This window comes from Sorex araneus, chromosome 4, assembly GCF_027595985.1.
Source record: "Sorex araneus isolate mSorAra2 chromosome 4, mSorAra2.pri, whole genome shotgun sequence".
NCBI lineage: Eukaryota > Metazoa > Chordata > Mammalia > Eulipotyphla > Soricidae > Sorex > Sorex araneus.
Window position 1 is genome coordinate 173,144,886 of NC_073305.1, and position 10,192 is coordinate 173,155,077.

Genomic DNA, 10,192 nt, shown 5'->3' on the forward strand with positions numbered 1-10,192 from the left:
TAAGTTGTGTTAATTATAACTTACATTATAATTAATAAAACAATAATTTTGTAAGTTAAAATAATCATCATAAGACCAATTTAATTTAATAATGCAGGAAAATATAGGAACAAAAGTCTTCCGTTCAAATTAACAGTATGAATTTTTAGGAAAGTTGTCTTAGGATTTAAAAACAAAAGGTAATGTGACTTCCTATTCCATAAATCTATTGCAATCTGAGCCTTAAAATGTTCTAATAAAATATCTTTTCTCATCATTATGACATCTGTCCCAGGACATCTTTCAAGAGTTTATGATTCATTTTATATATGATAGCACAGCGGGTAGGGTGTTAGCCTTGCACGTGGCTGACACCCTACCCGATTCCTCTGCCCCTCTCAGAGAGCCCGGCAAACTACCAAGAGTATCTTGCCCGCACGGCAGAGCCTGGCAAGCTACCCGTGGCATATTCAATATGCCAAAAACAGTAACAAGTCTCACAATGGAGACATTACTGGTGCCTGCTTGAGCAAATCATTGAGTAACGGATGACAGTGATACAGTGATATTAGAATTTACATTTTATATTTATATACCTTTTCTCTGTTTTCCATTACAAATAATATTCCATTACTGGACTAACATTGTTTCTTCTGTTATTATTAATATAGAGTGGCAGATACACATTTCTCCAAATACCAAACATTGATTTTTAAATCATTGATCTATTGGTAGGAGATGACTAGGGGGATCTTTTCTCAAGTTATTCAACTAAAATTTCAAAGATCATTACAGAACAATAAATCATTTGTAGAATTTAGTAGCTTCCTTCAGATCTACTTATTTGAACAGTCTCCTTTCCACAGTAGAGCTAAGGATACAAACTGATTCAACAAGAACAATGTTAAAATTAAAGTTTGAGAGAAATGGCTGTTTTCTACACAGTCCAAGGTGATCTTTGTATTATTTTTGGTACATATGGAGGCTCAATTTAGAGCAACAGCTGAATGCTGTAGTTAAATTATGTTTAACAGCTAATCCAATGAAAATTATGTCTTATTTAAAGTTGTTCATCTCCCTGTAGAATAATAGTCCATGAGAGTTTCTTTGTTTCACCTAATCTCAAAGCCACAGTAAGGTTTGGAGTCTAGGTCCAGAAATTGTTAGATTTTCTTGAAGAAAAGAGGAAAACATTAAAATTGGTCAGGGATTTATCAAAATGCATTCACATATCGTACCAAGGGCTGGAGAGATAGTCCAGGTGCACAGAGCTGACCCGAGTCCATCTCTGACACCACAGAGCCTGAACAGGGATTTTCCTCTTCAGGGAGATTTAATTTTTTTTTTATTTTATAAAGTAGTTCACAATATTTGATTACATTTAATATTCAAACACCAATTCCACCACCATTGCACCTTCCCACCACCATATTTCAGATGTTTCCATCCCAAACCCCAATCCCTGCCCCAAAGCAGAACTGAAATAATACATTTTGTATTGTTTGTTATGAAAATCTGCAGAGAATGCTAGTAAAGGTTTCCTTAAAGGAAAGAGTGTGAGGATTGTTGTATTTTGTAGGATAACATAGCTTCAGGTAGTTTAGGTTTATTGGGTTACTCCCGTCACAGTGCTCCCATTCCTCTTTGTTTATTTGTAGCTTCTTTCTAGTGTTCTGTTGACTTGTACACATTGTTTTTCTCTTCTCCTTGAGTCCTTTGCATAGTTTATTCAGAGCAATGTCCTTTTTGTATGGACACTGCAAGACTTAGCAAATGTTATGCTTTTGTAACCTGGGAGTCATTTGACTCTACATGATATTTTCCTCCTGGGCATCTGTTCTCTCGACCTAAGCCTCAGCTGCCCTTACTTCCTAGCATCCCCAAAGCAGGGTCTCGACGTGGGACGAGAAGGACCCAGGGCAAGCGTAAGTTATGTGCTACCCTGGCATCGAGATGGGCCTGGCCAAAGTGCCTCATTCTTAACTATAAGTTAAGAGTTTGATCATGGACAAGTGCTGTCATGATCTTAAAGTAATGACGAGACTAGGACCCTGCTAGGGATAGGAAAGACTAATCTGGCCTGAGAACTGTAGTCTGAGATTGAGATGGCCCCAGGAGAGCAATTCTAAAAGCTTAATGCATCTCTTGCTATGCCCATACAAAATGATCAATATTATGAATGCTTATATGTTTGTTGGACAAGGAGAGGAGAAACACAACCATGGGATTTCATCATTGGATGGGTCCTGCTGAAAGAGTATCTGTCCTAGAAAATAGGTGTTCTGCTATTGTTATTGAACTTTTTGTGCCTAGCATTTTATTTTAGGCTTGAATTGTTATGATGGTTAAAATCTGTCCTAAACAAAAAGGGGGGAGATGTTGGAGACACTGTACTGCAGACAGGAATATTTTCCCTTTTTCAGCTGCCTTCTGGAAATAATTTCAGAGGCAGTTTTCCTTTTCTCACAGAAGCCTGGCTGGTCTTTGACATACAGATCTTAGGTGCTAGCCAGGCCTGACTTGACATTGTAGATTCCAGGCTCTGGCCCAGCCTAGTCTTTGGGATGTAGATTTCAGGTGCTGCCTAGTTTGTAATTGACATGTAGATTTCATGTTGGCAGCCCAGCCCAATCTTTGGGATGTAAATCCGAGTGCTTTCAGCCCAAGGAAGGCTTCGGTTTTGGTTTTGTATCTTCTTTCCAGAGGCCTAGATTACTGGCCTGCAGATACAAGAGAATAATGTTGCCTCAATGTTCTTCCTGTAACATCTTTTGGTGCCTTTGGTGACGTCAATGTATTGCGCCCTTTGGAAGTGCCATGATCAATAAAAGAGGGGTTCCGGGAGAGAGAGAGGAGGAGAGACTAGAGAAGGAAGCGGCAGTTGATCCAGAGAGAGGCCGGAGCTGGGAGTGCGGGAGATGAGAAAGATGGAAGATTGAATAAACGGTAACTAATCAGCAACCAGCTTGGTCCTCGTTCTTACTTCGCCTTTCCTTGACCACCGGCCATCCTGATCCAGTCCACACACTGTGGTTCCAGAGCACCGAACACAGGTGGTGAGACAGAGCCACCCGGAGAGCCCGAGAGCGCACTCGCCCCTTGGTGAGCTTTAGTTTTTTACAGTATTTCACTCAGGGGACATTATACCCTTCTATAAGAGATCACTAACGTGTTGTTAAAGGTTAAGCCTTGTGTTTTTTTATACATATATCTGTTTAAAAATATATATATATTTCCCTCCCTCTAAGATTGGTTGCCTCCTATTTTGACCCCTGTCATATGTGGTGCAGTAATCCTGAAGTATGGGTGGAGTCTGTGGTTTGAAGTATCATGGGGCCACATTTGCAGCTGCATGATGTGCTGGGAAATTCTTAAGAATTTTATGAAAAATTTGCATACCAAACTTGGAAAATTTAAAGTTAGAGTTTATTGTACAGTTTAAGTATATGGGTGCAGGTCCTTCTGCAACTATCCACGCCTCTCCTTTACCCCTGAATGGCATCACTGTCTGTCCTGGTGCTGCCCCATCTCATGCTTGACCTCCTGTGTACAATGGCCAGGTCCCAATCCTGTATCAGTCTCTGCCCCCCACACACTTTTCTAGTCTGAAATCTCATATTCTTGGGTCTTTCCTGGACTGGACCCTAGTGGCTCTCTGACATGTGGTCTTTTAGCTTTCTTGGTCTTTGGCCATAGCCACATGCAAGTGGGTGTTTAGTCAACCCAGAGATGGAAACGTTGACGCCTGCATATGTGGTTCCGTGACAGCCACCACCCCAGATTTCACATCTCCAGAATCCCTATTGTGGAACCCACAGTAGGAAACTACCTACCTCACCTTGGTGCTAGCTAACAAACCCCCACCCCAGGCCTCCGTTACTGCAACATAAACCCACCCTGAAACAAGGCAGGTATGATCCTCACTAGCCCCTCTCCTGGCTTGAGAGATAGCTCAGGAGCACTCTCTTTCCAATAAATCCCATTTGAGCCAAATTCTCATCTTGGACTCTGCTCCTTTCCCCAGCCCCATCCCAGACCTTTCAGTGGTCAAGAGCCCTGCACTCTGTACCTGTTGCCTGACCTCTCTACTGTACCCCAGCAGTTCCAGTCATCCTGTTCCGGATTTTCTTGATGCACATGGCTGGGACTCCTGTGTCTGTTCCTGCCTAAATATGCCATTTCTCCAGGTGTGCAAGGGTTGGACCTGACCTTGCAGCCAGCAGGGGCACATGCAGTAAATGGTGGGTGGGAGAAACAGGGGTAGAGGGGAAAGAGGGAGAAGGGCTAGGACTCCCCTTTTTTCTGCTACTGTGAGGGCGAAACTGATGCATGATAGGCAGCAGGAATCAGCAAAATCAGGTATGTCTCAGGTTCAGTTCATGGAACTGAAACAGTTTCGGTTTTCCAGAAATCAAACAATGCTTAACTCGCCAGCCTGACCCCACGTGGAAAGCTCCTGGGCCCAGCAAGTGGGCTCAATCAATCACAATGTGCCAGAAACCATAGAGAATATAACCATAAACTTTTACTGGAAACTATCCTTTAATTGTTGCCTGACCATTGTTACTATAGTGCTTGCTTAGCTTTGAAAGCCGCATAAACTGCTTGTGATTTGGAGTTAGCGTTCTTGTCAAGACTCCACTGCATTGGGTGAGACTTGGACCGTAGCTCGAGCTAGCAATAAAGTTCCTTTGATTTTGCATTATCGTGTGTGGACTGGATCTCTCTGCAACTGGGCATCTAAAATTCAGGCACAACACTGCCATCTCCTACCCCAGCCATCCCATTATCTACTTTAGTTGGCTACCTGTTAGATGGGCTTCCTGTCCCATGGGGGCGATTTACAATGACAGACCAAATTCGCTTGGCACTCTACCCTGACACAGGTACCTTAAGCTTCACCAGGGGTCACTCCTAAACACAGAGGCAACAATGACATCTGAGCATGCCAAGTATGCCCATGTTGCTCCTTGCTCCACCCCCCCAATGTAGTTTTCTAAGAGAAAAAGAAACTCTGAGACATAGTATAGCTCTTGAGAAACCGGAGAGATAGTTAGTTTTGCTCCTAGGTTTATAACGCAATAAAGTTAAAGCTGATTGTGCCTATCAAAAAAATTTTTTAAAGCAGAGAAATGTAAATTTAGTCACTAATTCCGGCAGCTCTTTTGAAAAGGTCAATCCAATTTTACTTAAATGTATTTAAGCAGCTGAGCCCGGCCCTGTGATAAGCGCCGTATTCCAGCAAACTGGGAAGCAGTTGTGAGCAAAGACATGAAAAGATTAATAATTAAATTTATCGGCATTTACCAAGTGCCCGAGTTAGGAGCTGCTGTGAAGCCCTAGCCTTTTTGAAGTCCAAATAATGATTTCCCTTCTCACAGGAGCAAGGTTTCCGGAGCTGGCCACGGGCCTCTGTTCTGAGCAGGACAGCCTACCCCAGAGAGGGGAGAGAGGGGAACGTCAGCAAGACTGTCTTGAGATCTTTCATTGAGCAATCATGCTTGCTGGTGTTTCATGTCTATAAATATTAGGGGAAGGCTGGCCCCTTTGTGTCTCAACTAAGGCAACAGCAAATTGCAACTGTGTGCTGCCATGGATACCCAGATTCTATCCAGGCAACGTAGACAGAAGTGGGGAGAATCCCCAGTCTCTGCAGGGGCTAGAGACGGAGGAATAGGACAGTTCTGCTTTCGGCAAGGCAGCTCCACCCCCTCCAGGTGACTAAACAGAAGAGCATCAGAGACAGTGCTCCTGAAATTAACCCAAGTGCCCAAGGACAAACTCATGGATAAGGCTACGGACAGGACATAGACACACAGTGGAACACTGCCTCCTATTAGAAAAGTAGAAATCTGACCCTCTGTTTGCTTGCTTGCCTTTGGAGCACAGTTACTCCTGGCTGTGTGCCCCAGGATCACTGCTGGCAGGACTGGGGAACCACTGTGTATGCCCTGGGATTTCTGGTGCAAGGCAATCATCTTTCCTGCTATACTCTCTCTCTCGGGACCAAGAAAGATGGCCTTTTGCAGCAACCTGAATGGAACAGGATGGGTGAAGCTAAGCCAGAAGGTTGAGCGGGGGAGAATCAGGAGAAACACAAGCACCAAATTATTTCACTCCTGTACCAGATATAGAAAAGCATAGCGCAGACATTGTGGGCCTGAAAGTCAATCATAAATGACTTAGTAACTCACAATGATTCCTTAAAATAACAAAGAAAGAAAAAGAACAGAAAAGCAAAGGACCAGACAACACCAAATGAGATTGCCTCTGTCAGAGGGAAAAGGGGTTGGGAATGCAGAGGAGAGTGGTCCAGCAGGCTGTGGTGAAGGGGTGTCGGCATTGATGCTGGCGGGGTCCCCGGGTGCCCTGTGGGAAATGGAGAGGAGAAAGGTGGCAGTCTCGGGAGGGGACGCTGCCACTTTCTCTGCCACCTGGGAATGACTGGGGAAGTCTAGGACTGTGCACCTTGCTCCTCGCAGGAAATAAAGTCAGCCCTGGGATCTTACCTGGGCCTTTTAGGGTCTTGCTTTTCTCTAAGAAAATAATTTCAGGAGAAGGCGAGCAATGAAATAGATTTTATTTGGAACTTTTGGGGAAGGGGTGGGGGCAGCAGGGAAAGAGAGAGAAAAAGAGAAAGAGACAGAGAGAGAGAGAGAGAGTGTGTGTGTGTGTGTGTGTGTGTGAGAGAGAGAGAGAGAGAGAGAGAGAGGTAGCAACATACACAAGGGAGAACGCAGATTTCACCAAGGTGGAGAGGGAGCCCAGTACACATCCTAGAATTCAAGTATGAAAGTCCACATTCTCAAGAAGGGAGATGCGAGATGCAGGCAACACATGTGCTCAGGCACCACATGTGCTTGGCAGCAACACGTGGGCACAGGCAGCACATGGGCCTGTGCAGCACATAGGGGCACTTGCACTTCCTTTGTTCACGTTGGCTGTTATAGGGATTCTCCCAAGCTGCCCCATAGGAGGCTTTTGACCTTGGGAAGGGTCCCGTTGCTAGGGTGGTTGCCAAGGAGTAGAGTTGGGAGAAGTTGCTGGTCTTTTTTGATATTCCTTTCTGGATCTCTGTCCCTCCTGTTTGGGAGGAGGTTCCAGCTTCTCGGGGTCTGTGCCGGTGAAGGCCTTCAGGCAAAGGCCTTCGCTCCGAAGTCCGCAAGGTGGTCTTCCTCAGCCTTAGGGACGATTGGTTTTATTACTTCCCAGGAGTTCATTGCCATGAGGGCCCTTCCCTGCCTGTCCGCTTCAGTAGTTCATACAGTTTGAAGTAATGTAACGTTGTACCCCTTCATGGTCTTGTAAACCAGCATTTTCTTAATTGAAAACAGAATCAACTGAGAGATATTTATCGGCAGCTGCGTGCTGAAAACATTGCAAGGAATTACTGTAGAGTATTTCTTATTAAGAATAAAACAGGGAAAAAAAGAGCAGTGGAACCATTTGGTATTTCCTCTAATATCCTGTAATTTCGGTTGGTAATTTTTTTTTTTTAATCTTTGAAGTGGACTGGAGCGATAGCACAGCGGGTAGGGCGTTTGACTTTCATGTGGCCAGCCCAGGTTTGATTCCTCCGTCTCTCTCGGAGAGCCTGGCAAGCTACTGAGAGTCTCCTGCCCGCACGGCAGAGCCTGGCAAGCTACCCGTGGCATATTCAATATGCCAAAAACAGTAACAACAAGTCTCACAATGAGACGTTACTGGTGCCTGCTCAAGCAAATCGATGAACCACTGAACAACAGGACGACAGTGCTGCAGTGCTCATCTTTGAAGCAGTGCAGAGGGGACCTGGGGGCCACTCCTGGTGACTCTTAGACAACCTGGTCATAAGGTTGAATACCAAGGCCTGATGATGAGCTGGTCAATCACTGCAGTGCCCTGGGCCACCAGAGCAGGCCACATATGGCGGTACTGGGGGACCACATGGTGACAGGGATCAAACCCAGGTTGGACACAGGCCTAATTCCTAAACTATTCAAATCTCAGTTTCCCCTTGCTGACTATTATGGACAGCTCCATTTTTGTTGTCTTTATTTTATATTTTGGACATTCCTCAAATTTCTGGGCTCCCTTTGAGATTCGGAAGTTTACAATTTCCCAAGATCGTATATTCTTCCTCAGACCTTGGGTTTACATTAGACTAAGAGGTAATGGGCAATACTGGGCAGTCAGTAAATAGGTAATATCAAGTGTCTTAAATAAACAGACTGTTCCTAGCAGTCTAGGTGGAAATAAAAGATATTAAACTGGGCCCTCAAGACATCGCTGGTAAACAAATGGAAATCCTCTGACTTTGATTGACAAGAATCTTGCATGCCCAATTTTCCTCTGAAAACAACATGAAGTGAGCCATGCATAACTTGGTTCTGCACTAAGTCTCTCCCTGGTCAGGCAGTTTATTTCTTACTTTTTAATACACTTTTCTACCTTTCCAACTCTGAATCTTTTACTGTATCACTGTATCACTGTCATCCCATTGTTCATCGATTTGCTCGAGTGTGCGTCAATAATGTCTCCATGTGTCCTAGCCCTGAGATTTTAAAAGCCTCCCTTTACTCGTCCTTCCCAATGGTGCCGCATTGGAGGCTCTCTCAGGGTTAGGGGAATGAGACCCTTCATTGTTACTGTTTCCTCCTCCTTTGAATATTTAAATTTCAATATTTTTATTCTTGAAAATATTGAAGCACCTGGGAACTTGTGGATTAACACTAAGACCCGCCCTCACCACCCCTGTAACACTCTCTCCCTGGTCCTTTCTTTTTTAATTTGTGTCTCCTCAAGATCCAGAACTCAAAGATGATTCTATCACAAATTTCCTTGTAGGGGTTTTTATTGTCTTACAATAGCCCTTTTAGTGCTTCTTTGAAGTTTGGTTTTGAGTCTATGAAGTTCCTGAGCTGTTGTTTATCCACAAAATAGTGCATCGTTCTTTTGAGTTTGAGTGAGAGTTTAGCCAGATTAAGTATTCCTTCTAAAAATATGGAAGGCTTCAGGAATTTACCCGTCATCCTTGCACAAGGGCCATGCTAATCTTCTCTGTAGCACTGTAGCACTGTCATCCCCTTGTTCATTGTTTGCTCAAGCAGGCACCAGTAACGTCTCCATTGTGAGACTTGTTGTTACTGGTTTTGGCATATTGAATACGTCACAGGTAACTTGCCAGATTCTGATGTGAGGGCGGATACTTTTAGTAGCTACCGGGCTCTCAGAGAGGGATGGAGGAATTGAACCCAGGTTGGCCACATGCAAGGCAAACACCCTACCCATTGTGCTATCGATCCAATATATTGTTCCAATTTTAGTATATGTGCTGCTGAAGCGAGCACTCTATCACACATTTCCTACTCTAAAATGTTCTCCTAATCTCAGGTGTTTACATAAATCAGATATTCATGATCCTTAAAGCACTGTGTTCTAACCAGAGTCTATAAAGGTTTAACAAATACCAGTTTTATAAGAGTTGAGATTCTAGGGAAAAAAATGAAAAAAGACAATACTTCTTTTCTGCTTTTATAAGTTCAAAGCAGAATCCGGTCAGTTTGAAAAAGGAAAATCAACATATAGTGTTATTATGAAAAAAAGAACGAAGATATTTCTTCTAAGATATGTAAGGAGCAATTAATGAAAAATCACAGTTTTGGAATTGATTTTTAAAAATAGCTATATATTACTAAGAGAAGAACAAAAAGCAAGAAATGGTGTGCCAAAAAAAATAGAAAAAAAGTAAAGTAGGACATTGGCTGATATATCTTAGTGAATAACTGAGGAAGCCTTTCTAGCTTTCAGAGTTTTATTTTTCCTCATCTGTAAGATAACATTGGGTTTGTCCTTTTAGCCCTGCCAAAGGGAACTTAGTTTACCTTAAAGCAATGTCTTTTCTGTATGGGCACAGGAAGCGATATATCAAACTTAAAGTTTGGTTCTTCCTGAGGACAGTTCACTATATTTTCTAGACCACTCCTCAGGTTAGGTTAGTCTTCCTAACCCCAGCAGAGTCCTAGTCTTGTTACTTTTGGATCATGCCAGCATTTGTCTATGACCATGCTCTCAACTTATAGTTGAGTATTGTGGCACTTTGGCCTGGCCCATTTCGATGCCAGGGTAGCTCACAGCTTGCCCTGGATCCATTCTGTCCCTCGTCAGGACCCTGCTTTTGCGGTACTAGGAACTAAGGGCAACTGAGTCAAGAAAGCAGATGCCCAGGAGTAAA

At 43.5% G+C, this 10,192-nt stretch overlaps 1 pseudogene; it reads right to left on the minus strand.

Annotated features, from left to right (window-relative positions):
* Positions 1 to 8,955: 8,955 nt before the first annotated feature.
* On the minus strand, positions 8,956 to 9,028 carry LOC129404589 (U6 spliceosomal RNA; annotated as a pseudogene).
* Positions 9,029 to 10,192: the final 1,164 nt, after the last annotated feature.